This window comes from Erinaceus europaeus, chromosome 16, assembly GCF_950295315.1.
Source record: "Erinaceus europaeus chromosome 16, mEriEur2.1, whole genome shotgun sequence".
NCBI classification, from domain to species: domain Eukaryota; kingdom Metazoa; phylum Chordata; class Mammalia; order Eulipotyphla; family Erinaceidae; genus Erinaceus; species Erinaceus europaeus.
Window position 1 is genome coordinate 66,196,826 of NC_080177.1, and position 14,679 is coordinate 66,211,504.

Below are 14,679 nucleotides of genomic sequence, written 5' to 3' on the forward strand. Positions count from 1 at the left end.
CTTCCTGTTATTACTGTATTATATATGAAAAGTAGCAGGTACTTTGAAAATAAATTTAGTATCTCATTTCTTTTCACCGTATACATCTTGATTATATAAAATACTTTCTATGGTTTCATAGTTTCAACAATTATAACAAATCCAGTCATCATAACCTAGATATAATATTTTATGTGTTTGGGTAGTTTAAATACATTTACAGCAAGGAAATGTAAAAACACTCCATTTTTTTTTAGTTTGTATCTATTGATTAAAATTTAAAAAATCTCTTTTTATGATTAATTTTTTCCTTTTGTCCAATAGTTTTATTTTACATTCTGAGAGTGATATGTTTCTTTTGGTGACTTTCTGTTTTCTTAGAATGATACCTCTCAATGGAATTTTAGTTAAGGAAACAAAAGACAAAAGTATAGAAAGCGCTAGACAAATAAGACATTTTATGAATGTCATTAAGATATATTTACCTTGACTTATATGTAAGAGAAACTGACTTGGTGACTGTTACTGAAGCAGAAACTCTTTAGCTGAGAATACTCGATTTAATTTTTTTTTCATTAGTGTGCTAGGGAGAGATAACCATAGCATCACTCTGTCATATACAATATTGGGGATTGAACTCAGGACCTCATGCTTGTAATTCCACCACTTTATCTATTTTTCCATCTCCTGGGCCAAAAATCCTCTTGATTTTTAAGAATCATCTAGACCTGCATTTCAGTGTCTGTTCTGTAGTCCACCACCAGAGAAATCCAGGTGAACGTGTTTCCTCACAGTAAATCTTTCCTCAAAAACACATTGGGGAACTACCAAAATCTTATCTTAGGAGACTGTCATAGGCACTACTGATTATTTATAAAATGACCTGGACTCATGAGACAGAATCAGTCAATGATACATATTGTCTTCAAGCTCTTGTCGAAGAAGCACAGTTCACTTCCCATTTCATTTTCCTTAAGAGTGAAATAAAATCTAAATACATCAGACATTTGTTGTCTGATAAATGTCGTATGTCCAGGAAACTAGGCACAAGGACAGTGAATACAGGCATAAAGAATTCTATTTCTTTCCTTATAGTTTATAATCTAGGTGTAGGGGACAAAATCAGACATAACAAAGTAACTGATAATCTAGAAACATAAGTGAATACCCAATAGGTGCTTAGCACATTGTTCTTAATAAATATATACTGAATAAATAATCAATGTGAGAGAGGACAATGCATCTTTAGTTGAACCTGGAATATATTATTATTATTGTTGTTGTTGTTGTTATTATTAAATATGTAGAATAAAACTACATCTTGAAAGACAAGCTTTGGGAAAAATTGATGCTAAATAAAAAAATGTGTTAACCTAGTAAGTTGAGTTTCCCTTAGAATTTTTAGTAAAAACATGTAAAGCTTGACTTGGAAATCTGATTTGGGAGTTACCGATAAGCCAACCTATGGCTCTACAATGACATTATAACAAACTTCTAAAGCCAATTTAACCCCACAGGGATAAAGAACAGGAAAGCTTCCAATGGAGGGGATGGGGTATGGAACTCTGGTGGTGGGAATTGTGTGAAATTGTACCTCTCTTATTCTACAGTCTTATTAATAATTATTAAATCCTTAAAAAAATTCATTTAAAAATCACTTCAAGACCCAAATAGATGTTTCCTGGTCTCAGCTACACCTGCCAGTGAAATTCCCCATTATTTCAGATGAGTTCCCATACTGGCTTCTTAAGTTTGCTTGCAAGTAAATATGCCAGGAGATTTGTTATGCTGTTCTGCTTCTACCAGTGATCTTTTAAAATCAGGAGAAGACACATTATTATTTTTTTTTGCTATTTCCATGCCAAAGATGTCTTATTTTCTTTTTTCTTTTTTTATTTCTTTATTGGGGAATTAATGTTTTACATTCAACAGTAAATACAATAGTTTGTACATGCATAACATTCCCCAGTTTCCCATATAACAATACAACCCCCACTAGGTCCTCTGTCATCCTTCTTGGACCTGTATTCTCCCCACCCACCCACTGCCACCCCAGAGTCTTTTACTTTGGTGTGATACGCCAATTCCAGTTCAGATTCTACTTGTGTTTTTTTTTTTTCTTCTGATCTTGTTTTTCAAACTTCTGCCTGAGAGTAAGATCATCCCATATTCATCCTTCTGTTTCTGACTTATTCTACTTAACATGAATTTTTCAAGGTCCACCCAAGATCGGCTGAAAATGGTGAAGTCATCATTTTTTATAGCTGAGTAGTATTTCATTGTGTATATATACCACAACTTGCTCAGCCATTCTTCTGTTGTTGGACACCTGGGTTGCTTCTAGGTTTTGGCTATTACAAATTGTGCTGCTAAGAACATATGTGTACACAGATCTTTTTGGATGGATATGTTGGGTTCCTTAGGATATATCCCCAGGAGAGGAATTGAAGGATCATAGGGTAGGTCCATTTCTAGCCTTCTGAGAGTTCTCCAGACTGTTCTCCACAGAGGTTGAACCAGTTGACATTCCCACCAGCAGTGCAGGAGGGTTCCTTTGACTCCACAGCCTCTCCAGCATTTGCTGCTGTAAAATTTTTATTTTTATTTTTTTAATTTTTTAAGCAGAGCACTGTTCAGCTCTGGCTTATGGTGGTGCAGGGGATTGAACCTGGGACTTTGAAGCCTCAGGCTCATATGAGAGTCTGTTTGCATAACCATTATGCTATCTCCCCTCCCGATGTCTTATTTTCTTCAAATCAGTCACATTCAATAAGACATAGACTTGTACTTGATATGGTAACTAGAGAATATTCCTCTACCTCTATCTAAGATACAGAGTGATAGACAAATGAAACCAACATAAAACAAGCCACACTTGTTTCATAGAATCAACAATTCAGGCACAGTGCTTTCTCTATCCATATACAGACAAAAAAAAAAAATTATAACTCCTTCCCCCAGAATCCTCTTCTCTTCCTCTACTCATCCTTCAAACTGGTAAAATATCAAGAAGCTTGATCTTCTTAGAGCATCAGTTTTAAAGGTAATTTAATTGTTTTATAGTGAGAGATGTCTTATAATACAATGACTTATCTGTGGGGCTTAAATAATCTCTCCAAATGCAAAGTATGGGGGGGGGGCTGGGTGGTAGTGTAGCAGGTTAAGGGCATATTGCGTGAAGTGCAAGGACTAGTGCAAGGAACCTGCTTCGAGACCCCATCTCCCCACCTGCAGTGGAGTCACTTCAGAAGTGGTGAAGAAGGCCTACAGGTATCTGTCTTTCTGTCTCCCTCTGTCTTCTCCTCCTCTCTCGATTTCTGTTTGTCTAGCCAACAACAATGACAGCAATAACAACAACAATAATAAAAACAATGATAAGCAACAAGGGTAACAAAAGGGAAAAAGTAGCTCCAAGGAGCAGTGGATTCATAGTGCAAGCACTGAGCCCCAGCAATAATCCTGGAGGGAAAAATTGCAAAGTATGCACCTCTAAAGGCAAAAAAGTAAAAATTTAAATTATTTCAGTTTTCCCCCTAACTTCTACCTTCAGAATTTGCCCCAAACTGGAATCTAAGTTTCTACCTCAGTATAGTTAATTAAATCAATTTCTTCCTTGTGTAATATTTAGGTTAGCTCTCCTTTGAGAGCTGGAGCAATAATTAGAGGTGATATTAAGCAGGAAGCAAAAGTTCTAAAGGAGTTAATGTTATATACTGACAAAACCGATTGCTTCTTATCTCCCTAATCTAAGGTTATAGGTGATTTAATATTTAAAACAAAGTTATTATTACAAATGCACTAACAATTTAAGCCCAGTGTTAATACTCAGTAAGCTTATGAATTTGAAACCTTAAGTGCTTAGATTGAAGGAATATAGGAATATGTACTCAGAACTGAAGTCTATGCATTAAAAAGCTTGAGACATTCAATCTATTTTCCCCCCTCTCAGATTGATTAAATAGTGACTTATAAGACTATAAGTTAATAGGAATATATATTAACATCATTCCCACCACCAAAGGCCTATGTCCCTACTCCTACTCCCCTACAGTAGACCTGAAAATCTATCCTTCCCCCCAAGTTTTTTACTTTGGTGCAGTTCTCCAAACTCAGTCCAGTTCTGCTTTGTGTTTCCCTTTCTGTTCTTCTTGCACAATTTTTGTTTATGAGTTTATCATCTTTCTCTCTCCACCATCACTGGTCATCTCCATCAGGAACAACATCATAAACCCTCTTGTGGGCCTCTAAAGGTCTTTGCCCTCAATGTAGAACAACAATGGTAGAAACTGCCCTACTCTCCAAAGGGAGGCTGGATCAACATACTCTGCCACTCAAAGAAAACTGGTCCTGAAATAAATGCAGCCTAGAATGTTCCTAGCTGTGACCATGGAATTTGAGCTCAGACTGACAGGGATGCTGAGGTTTATATGCTAAATATGAATAGACATGGGCCCCAGATCTGATCAGTGGGGTTTACAGTTAGTGGTATTTACATATTTTCCCATATCTGGGAGCTTCTCTCTGCCCTGATCCAGTTTTCTAGTCCTATTCCCAGCTCTGACACTGTCTCCCCAGACAATACTTTTAGCCCACCTGCATATTAGCTGTTGGAGTCAGGCAAAAATTAGCAGTCATGGGCCCCTTGAAATATACTGAAAATAGACTTCCTAAATTTTTCCAACATGAAGACCCCAATTTCATCTGCTCTATTCTTACCTTTAGGTTCTAATTACTAAAAAATTTGTTCTCCTTTATATCTGAATACTTTTCAGCCACCAAGTTGCAGATGTGTCCTGGAACCCCACTTCCCTATGGAATGATAGAAATAGGCTGGGGGTATGTATGCATGGAAATGGCAACACCTATTTCCAGTGGAGAAGCAATTACATAAGCCAGACATCCCATCTTCTGCACCCCATAATGATTCTGGGTCCATACTCCCAGAAGGAAAAAGAATAGGGAATCTTCCAATGGAGGGGACGGGATATAGAACTCTGGTGGTGGGAATTATATGGAATGCCATGAACCCAACCTGACTTCCCTGGGCACGTGACCTCATCAATGTATCCTAGAACTCCACCTCCCCAGAGCCCTTTCCCACTAGGGAAAGATAGAAACAGGCTGGGGGTATGCATCAACCTGTCAATGCCCATGTCCAGTGGAGAAGCAGTTACAGAAACCAGATCTCCCAACTTCTTCACCCCATAAAAATCTTTGCTCCATACTCCCAGAGGGATAAAGACTAAGGGATAAAGACAATGGAGGGGACAGTATATGAAACTCTGGTGGTGGGAATTGTATGGAATTGTACCCTTCTTATTCCAAAATCTTGTTGATCATTATTAAATCTCTAATAAAAAATAAAAAGTAATTTTAAAAAAAAAGAAGTTAATGATGTTTCCAGAACCACAAAAGTCAGATGGGGATTTGTTGTGACACAATTTATTTATAGAATACTACTGGGAATCGGGCGGTGGCACAGTGGGTTAAGCGCATGTGGCGCAAAGCGCAAGGACCGGCATAAGGATCCTGGTTGGAGCCCCCGGCTCCCCACCTGTAGGGGAGTCGCTTCACAGGCGGTGAAGCAGGTCTGCAGGTGTCTAGCGTTCTCTCCCCCTCTCTGTCTTCCCCTCCTCTCTCCATTTTTCTCTGTCCTATCCAACAACGAACAACATCAACAATGGCAATAACAATAACCACAATGAGGCTACAACAACAAGGGCAACAAAAAGGGGGAAAAAATGGCCTCCAGGAGCGGTGGATTCATGGTGCAGGCACCGAGTCCAGCAATAACCCTGGAGGAAAAAAAAAAAAAGGAATACTACCAACCCGCTAAAGTTAGAGAACTGCTTCTGAAAATACCTGTAACAGTCTTTAAAAATATAGAAATGATCTGGAATTCACTATGCTATCTTTAACCAAATCTGCATTAAGAAAAATGTCTGAGTATTGAAACATCTTTTGGAATATTAAACAGGTGATATGTGTTATTTGGTTAAATTGCAAGTATCACGAAGAGAGATCACTAATAAGGCTATGCTCACTGCTCATTGTTCTGGTAACAATAGACTCAAATGAATAATTGCTTGATAGCAGGAGATAGGGTTTCAATTTATCATAGCACTGCTCTTAATTAGAGTTGCTATACCAGTGTATGTCTCATCTGAATTTCCCATCTATACTGATAAATTTTATTGGATTATTTTACATATCATGTACTCATCTTGGTTAGATCAAGCCTCAGTAGTGTTTTGCAAATTTGCTGACTCCAGTTGGTTGACTGGTGCAGTGGAGTTGATCAACCTTCAGTTGTAATTCAGGATGTTGCCGAGGTATGAATAGATTAGGTATTCTGCAGCCCAAAGGTTGATCCTTTATTAGCTCTTCGGTATTTGATAATTATAATGAAGATCACAAAACTGCAAGATCTAATTAAGTTTGGAACTTTCCAAAATTGATTTTCTGTAGAAAATTTCATGCTGAATGAATGTGACAATCCAGAAAATTAAAGAAATAGCCTCTTGCATGACTATATTTCATTTTCCTCTTCATACTTAGGAACATAGAATCCTGGGGCTAAAAACAAGGTTGAACAACTTCCTAAATTAAGAACAATTTTGCACATGGCCGAGATTTTAATGTCTGTTCCCATCCAAGAAAAGTTTGTACAAAATAATGCTCCTCGTGGGTATATGGAAGTTTATCTTCTTGTTTTTATTCTGACATCATCTGATTAGGTAGGAGGGATGTATATCATGTGACCTCAGGTAGCCATGCACTGAACTAGTAAGTTGTGTACTATTAGTCCAATTAGTGGCAAACGCTAGAAGATGAAGAAGTCCAATTAGTATTAAGGTAACTCTTTTAGCCACAGTTTCTTCCTCAATAATAGAGATGATCAAAGGGCCTCAGAAGTTGAAAAATAAGATCAGAAGAGAAAACACAAGTAGAACCTGAACTGGAGTTGTATTGCACCAAAGTAAAAGACTCTGGGTTGGGTATCTCTGTGTGTGTGTGTGTGTGTGTGTGTGTGTGTGTGTGTGTGTGTGTGTGTGTGTGTGTGTGTGTGAATACAGGTCCAAAAAGTATGACAAAGGACCTAGTGGGGGTTGTAATGTTATATGGAAAAACTGGGAAATGTTATGCATATACAAACTATTATATTTACTGTCGAATGTAAAACATTAATTCCCCAATAAAGAAATTAAAAAAAAATTTTAAAAAAGTTTCTATAAGGGTAAGAAATAGTCTCCAGTGAGTCTGACCTTTCCACTTTATGGTTGTGGTGATCCTAATGTCTTCTGGGCCTGATTGCTTTTGCTATAACTTGACAGTCTTCTTGTGTGCAGTAGAATGTGCCTAATTCATTCTGGACTGTGGGGATGGAGCAACATGAGCATCTCAGCAACAATATTTGCTGTTAGGATCAGCAGTTATAGCAAGCAATTTGGCTGTATTTTCTCTCATGAATACAAATGCGAGATTACCAGATCACACATAAGTTTTGTCCAGAAAACTGAAAAATTGGTTCATATCCCCCATCCCTTCACTTTTTTTTTTCCTTCCAAAGGAGGATTCAGCATCTCAGATGGTACATTATATTTCTGATAGATCCACTTTAAACATATGCTTCTACTCTTTGCTCTTCAGCATGCCTCATCAGAACTGCTTTCTAGGTCATATTCTGACTGCTCAGTCTCATTTTCCTTCTTTTCTTCTGACCTGATTACACTGAGAAGCAGGCTGGTATAAATTAAGAACACTGGACTATTGCCAACTCAGTATGCTCGGAGAGTCCAGGAAAGATCCCTTAACATGGAAGGCCTCCTTTTTGTTCACCCTTCATTCCTACTTTTTCAGTATTCATGTGAGCCAAGGCAGCAGAGACTGATTCCTTAGTACCATGTATGTCCTTTTTATGTTGGATAGTCTGTCAGAGTCTCTGAACGGGGCAGAAAACTGAGGAAAATCCAAATGTAATAAGCCACAGAGCAGGGAGATTTTCACTGTACAGAGTTATAAAGCACTGGAGGGATTTGAGTTCACCAAAGAGAATGTTCCTCAGGGCTTGGGGAGCCTGGATTCTGGTGGATATTTCAGAGGAAAACTAGGACAACACCAACATATTGACACATATCCTACCTTGCAGGAACCCAGGAGTCCTTTCTGATTATCCTCTTACTTTATGTGTTGACTCTGCTCTGACTGAGCTGACTGCCAGTGCTTATTTTAGTTTCTTGGCAAGAACAGCTTTAGGCTCACCATGTAGGAAGTTATTTTCTGTTCTGGCTTTTTTTTTTTTTTTTTCGGTCTTTCTAATTCCTAGTGTCCCAAGGCATTTGCTTTATTGTCTGTCTGAGAGAATTGAGGAGAGAGTTTTCAGTTCTTCGTTTTAGCTTTCGTTCTCTCCTTTCTGCTCTTTTTTTTCCCCCTTGGGGACCCACAACTATCACACTGAAGCAGCCATGAGCACAGCACTCATGTGGATCTAAAGGAAGGACCCCAAAGTCCATACATTAGATAAATATGTCCAAATATATAATTTCACTACTTTGCCATTCATTTATTCAGCAAATATTTATTAAACTCAATCTATGCCGGAAATGTTGGTTTATATTGGGTCTACATCAGTGAAAGAACAAAGTGTCCATATGGCTCATGCATTCTCTTCTACTGGCTGACATTTACACAGTACTGACTACATAATAGGTATTTTCCACAGCTCTTTACATGCCAAAGGAAGGACTATAAGAGTTAATTGTTTTCTATATTTTGGACGTTTGATGCTAATCAAGATTTAATTTAATTCTACTAGTTTTTCAGAGCAGATATAGAAACTAGTTTTTTCTTACTTTTCTCTGTCACATATGTATGGCAGATGAGTGAATTATTAGCACTGATGTAACATTTTTAAAGATTTTATTGAGCTGCTTAATGCTTTAGAACATAGTAATTGACATATGTATACAATTTCATTACATACTGGGTCCCCAAAGTTTTCTTCATCTCTTCCCTCCACCTCCCTCCCCAGAATCCTATGTTTTGGTGCAATACACTAGGTCCAGTCCTTATTTTCCTTTGTGCTCTTTCTCCCTGTCCCCTACTTTATTAAGTGAGATCTTTTGCTATTCGTCCTTCTCTTTTTGGTTTATTTCACTCAACATGACGTCCTCAAGTTTCATCCAGGAAGATGCAAACAAGACAACTTTATCATGTTTAATAACTGAATAGATTTCCATTGTGTATATATACCACTTTTTTTTTTTTGCCACTCATCTGATTTTGGACATCTGGGTTACTTTCAGTTTCTGGCAATTACAAACTGTGCTGCTATGAACATAGGTATATACAGATTTCTTCTGATAGGCATTTCTGTTTCCTTTGGATAAATCCCCAGGAGAGGAATTTCTGGGTTGTAGGGTATATTCATTTCTAGTGTCCTGATAAGTCTCTAGATTGCTTTCCACAATGGTTGGGCCGTTTTACACTCTCGTCAGCAGTGAAGAAGTGTTCTTTTTTTTTCTTCACATTCTCTCCAACATTTGTCTTTTCTGTTCTTTCTGATGTATGACATTCTCAGAGGTGTAAAGTGAGAATTTCATTGTTGTCTTTATACTTTGAACACTTTCTCATATATCTGGATCTTTTCCTTGGTGAAATTTCTGTCCATGTCTTGGCCCCATTTTCTAATGGGGTTGCTTGTTTTTTTGTCTTTTGGTGTTTAGTTTACTGAGTTCTTTATGTGTTTTGGTTATTAGTCCTTCGTCTGATGTGTTTTGTGTAAAGATCTTCTCCCATGCCATAATATGTCTTTCTGTTGGAGTGGTGGTACCCTTTGCTATGCAGAAACTTTTCAGTTTGATATAGTCCCATTGGTTTATTTTCACTTTTGTTTTCTTTGCTGTTGGATTTGAATCCTCAAAGGCTTTTTGAAGCATAGGTTGTGAAATGTTCCGCCAGTGATTCCTTCTATGTATTTGATAGTTTCTGGCCTAATGTCCATGTCCTTGACTCACTTGGAGTTGACTTTTGAATATGGTGATAAATGATGGTTCACCTTCATCCACTTGCATGTTTCAATCCAATTTTCTCAGTACCATTTGTTGAAGAGACTCTCCATTTGACATTAAATGGTGTATGCCCCCCCCCCTTGTCAAAAATTAGTTGGCTGCAGATAAGGAGGCTTATTTCTGGATCTTCCATGTTATTCAACTGGTCTCTATGTATATTTTGGTTCCAGTACCAGGCAGTTTTGATTATAGAAGTTTTGTAATATAGCTTGAGGTCAGATAGTATAATGCCTCCAGTCTTGTTGCTTTTTAAAAAAATATTTATTCCCTTTTGTTGCCCTTTTTTATTGTTGTAGTTATTATTGTTGTTGTTATTGATGCAGTCATTGTTGGATAGGACAGAGAGAAATGGAGAGAGGAGGGGAAGACAGAGAGGGAGAGAGAAGACCTAAAAAAAAAAAAGAAGTTTATTAGTATTTTGATGGGGATGGCATTAAATCTGTATATGGCTTTGGGCAGAATTGTCATTTTGATGATGTTAATCCTTTCATTTCCTTGAAGAGTGATTCATAGTTTTCAGTGTGTAAGTCCTTCACTTCCTTTATTAAATTTATTCCCAAATATTTGATTGTTTTTATTGATATGGTGAAGGGAGTTGATTTCTCTATCATTTCTTCTTCTGACTTGGTGTTTGCATAGAGGAATGCCATTTCTTTTTGTACATTGATTTTGTACACTTCCATGATATCCAGGAGTTTTCTACTGGACCCTTTATATATATATACACACAATTATGTTATCTGCAAGTAGGGATAGTTTAACGTTTTCTTTTCCAATCTGTATCCCTTTGACTTCTTTCTTTCCCAGAGTCTCTTGCTTCAGTTGCTGCTGGCACTACTACACGTCTCTCTCTCTCATCCTCTGCCTTTCACAAGAATAAATACATCTTTACAATGAAGGGCATTATTTTAAACTATATTTTGAAACCTTAGTGTTTTTTTTTTTTTGTGTGTGTGTGTGTGCTTCTGCTCTACTACTGTACAATGGTTGCTCAAGAGATGCTTATTTACGGCTCTGTTGAGTTCCGCTCCTATTCTCAAAATCAACAATCTCAGTTCAAATAATACCTCAATCTTACAGTGGATTAAAAATAAACATTCATTTAGTTTTTGCCATGCTTATATCATTGGAATTCATTTTCCCTCCTTGTTAGAACAAATATACAAATAACCTAGACTCTGAAACTTACCATTTCAGTTTTCACCCTTTTTCACTGCCCCCCCCTAGTTATTTTTCCTAATATTATTTTTCCTTCAACAGCCACGGCAATACTGAATAATAGTGGTGATAATGGGCAGCCCCGTCTTATACATGACTGGAAAGGAAATACTTTCAATTTTTCACATTTCAGTATGATGTTGGCTTTTGGTTTCCTGTATATAGATTCAACTAGTTTGAGGAATTTCACATATATCCCTATTTTTAAGTATGTTTTGATCATGATGCTTTGTTAGATGTTGGGCTTTGTTGAAGGCCTTTGTGTATCTATTGAGATGATCATATAATTGGTTTCACATACATGCACTTGACAGAACATTGTCTGCTTTCTTCCTCCTGCCCCACTCCAAGTAGGATGTATGAAGATGAGGCTTTTTTTTCTGGTCAGTGCTGTGGATATATGTCTAAGCAATTTATGACATGACAAATGTTCGATCACCATTTGTTGATTCAATAGCTATGAAACTTCAAAAAATTGAAAGAAACAATGTGTAAATCTTAATAGAGCTCCCGACTGACATGCTTCTGAGCACCTAAGGAAGATTCCTGTTCATGATTAAGACAATTGTAACACTGAATTTTCTTTAATGGCTATTATATTTATCACAGGACTTTTAACTCAGCAACACAAGTGGCATTATTTGTCTATGTCATCACTATAGAATAAGTAATAAATGAACTGACAGACAAAAGCAGGATAAACAAAAGTGAGTTAGGTAGTACGTAGGAGATACTGCATTATTATTATTATATAAAATACCATTCTATGATAGAGATAAACTATTTTTTATATTTATTTACTTGCCCTTTTGTTGCCCCTTTTTTAAATTTTTGTGGTAGTTATTCTTGTTATTGATGTCATTATTGTTAGATAGGACAGAGAGAAATGGAGAGTGGGAGAGAAAGATAGACACCTGCAGACCTGATTCACCACCTGTGAAGTGACTCCCCTGAAGGTGGGGAGCAGCAGGTTGGAAAACCCGGATCCTTATATAGGTCCTTGTGCTTCACGCCACGTGTGCTTAACCCACTGCGCTACTGCCAGACTCCCTGAGACAAACTATTTTATTTGAAGAATAGGAAATAAATGGGGAATTGCTGAAAGAAAAGTGCATTCTCTTAGGGCAAACGAGATAGCTTAAAGAGCACAGAACTTGCAGGTATCAGGTCCCAGAGGCTCTTGCTTCACTTGTGGGCACTACCATATGTCTCTCTCTCTGTCTCTCTCTCCCTCTCCCTCTCCCTCTCTCTCTCTCTCTCTCTCTCTCTCTCTCTCTCTCTCTCTCATCCTCTGCCTTTCACGAGAATAAATGAATCTTTACATTTAAGGGTATTATTTTAAACTATATTTTGAAACCTTAGTTTGTGTGTGTGTGTGTGTGTGTGTGTGTGTGTGTGTGTGCGTGCTTCTGTTCTACTTCTGTACAATGGTTGCTCAAGAGATGCTTATTTACGGCTCTGTTGAGTTCCATTCCCATTCTCAGAATCAACAATCTCAGTTCAAATAATACCTCAATCTTACAGTAGATTAAAAATAAACATTCATTTAATTTTTGCCATGCTTATAGCATTAGAATTCATTTTTCCTCATTGTTAAAACAAATATACAAATAACCTACACTCTGAAACTTAATCACTTCAGTTTTCACCCTTCTTCCCGGTCCCATTGATTTAGTCTTTCGTGCAACAAATGTTTGTTGACTGACAGTCATCACGAATGCTTGGTATATAGTGGGGCTTCAACAGACAATTATTTTGATTAGAGAAGGTGATGTAGACATATGGAAGGTGGTATGGTAAGAAATAAGGTGGGAGGACCAGTTAAGCAAAATTGTCTTTAAAATCTTTTTGCCATGGGCCTGAGAGACAGAGTAATGGATATGCAAAAAAAAAAAACTTTTATGCTTGAGACTCTGAGGTAGCCGATTCAGTCCTTTCTACCACATAAGCCAGAACTGAGTAGTTTGCTGAGGCTTTTTTTCCCTTTTTTTTTTTAAAATCGTTGTTGTGGTTATCGTTGCTATTGCTGTCGTTGTTGTTGGATAGGACAGAAAGAAATTGAGAGAGGAGGGGAAGACAAAGGGGGAGAGAAGATAGACACCTGCAGACCTGCTTCACCATTATGAAGCGACCCCCACTGCAGGTGAGGAGCTGGGGGCTTGAACCGGGATCCTTGAGCTGGTCTTTGTGCTTCACACCATGCTTGCTTAACCCACTGCGCTACCGCCCGACCCCCGTAAATAAAATTTTAAAAATCTTTTGATCATACAGCATCAGAATATACTTTTGATTCCATACATCCCCAAAGCATAGTTATTTATTTATAATTTATGAATGAATGCCGGGTACTGTACACATATACTATTTATGTCACAATCCTTGCACAATAACATTAACTGAAAAAATCACAAAGTTTAAAAAACTTTATTTTTCTCTCACCCTACCTTTAACTATAATAAACTTTGGGAAGATATAGAAACAATTTCATATTTAAGATACTCTTTGGTTTCTTTTCAGGCTTAAGTATATGTTCATTGATTATATGTGTTCATTGAGTTTGTTCTGGAAACGGGGAACTGTGTGTTTGAGGTTTACTTTTTCTTGGAATTTTAGGGTTATTGTTGCTGTTACTCATTTTTAAAAATAACCCTATGTCATGGGTGAGAGCTGATTTTGTTCAGTAAAATATGTGATACACAAACTCATTGGCTAGACACTGTGATGCCCGGAAAAAGTTGAAAGATAATAAAATTGTTAGCAGAAGAGTGTCAACTCTGTTTATGCTATAGTACTCTTCTTGTTTTGCAGTTTTCCTTTGCCAGTTTGACATACTTGAACATTTAATGTGCAGACCAAGAAAGGGTACAGAATAAATTTGTGTGTTACATAAAAGTCAGGCAAGGGCTATGTGGTGGTGCCCTTGCTTAAGTGCACACATTACAGTGTGCAAGGACCCAGGTTCAAACCTCAGGTCCCTACTTGCAGGGGGAAGGCTTCACAAGTGGTGAAGTAAGGTTGTAAGTGTCTCTCTGTCTTTTTCCTTATCTTTTCCATCCCCTCTAAATTTGTCTCAGTTTCTATCCAATAATAAGTTAATTAATTAATTGAATTAAAAAAATAAAATTTAAAAAGAAGTTTTAGAGGACCTAGTGGGGGTTGTATTGTTATATGGGAATCTGGGGAATGTTATGCATGTACAAACTATTGTACTTACTGTTGAATGTAAAACATTAATTTCCCAATAAAAAATTTAAATAAAAACATAACACCCTACTATCTTATTCTCACACCTCAGGAAATCATAGTAATCCTGGGGGTTCACTTGTCTGCTTTTGATGTGTCAATTTGATTTCTTTCTCCCTCCTTATCTTTCTTTGTCTCTCTTTCTTTTCACCGTCTTTCCTTCTTCCAT

General features: G+C 37.3%; 1 long non-coding RNA gene across 1 annotated transcript in view; it reads right to left on the reverse strand.

The window, feature by feature from the left end:
* The window catches only part of LOC132533357 (uncharacterized), a 33,264-nt gene extending 24,469 nt beyond the window's left edge, over positions 1 to 8,795 (reverse strand). The window contains exon 1 of the long non-coding RNA XR_009545233.1: positions 8,122 to 8,795. This is a non-coding gene — a long non-coding RNA (uncharacterized LOC132533357). The remainder of the gene's footprint in view (positions 1 to 8,121) is intronic.
* Between the last annotated feature and the right edge of the window lie 5,884 nt (positions 8,796 to 14,679).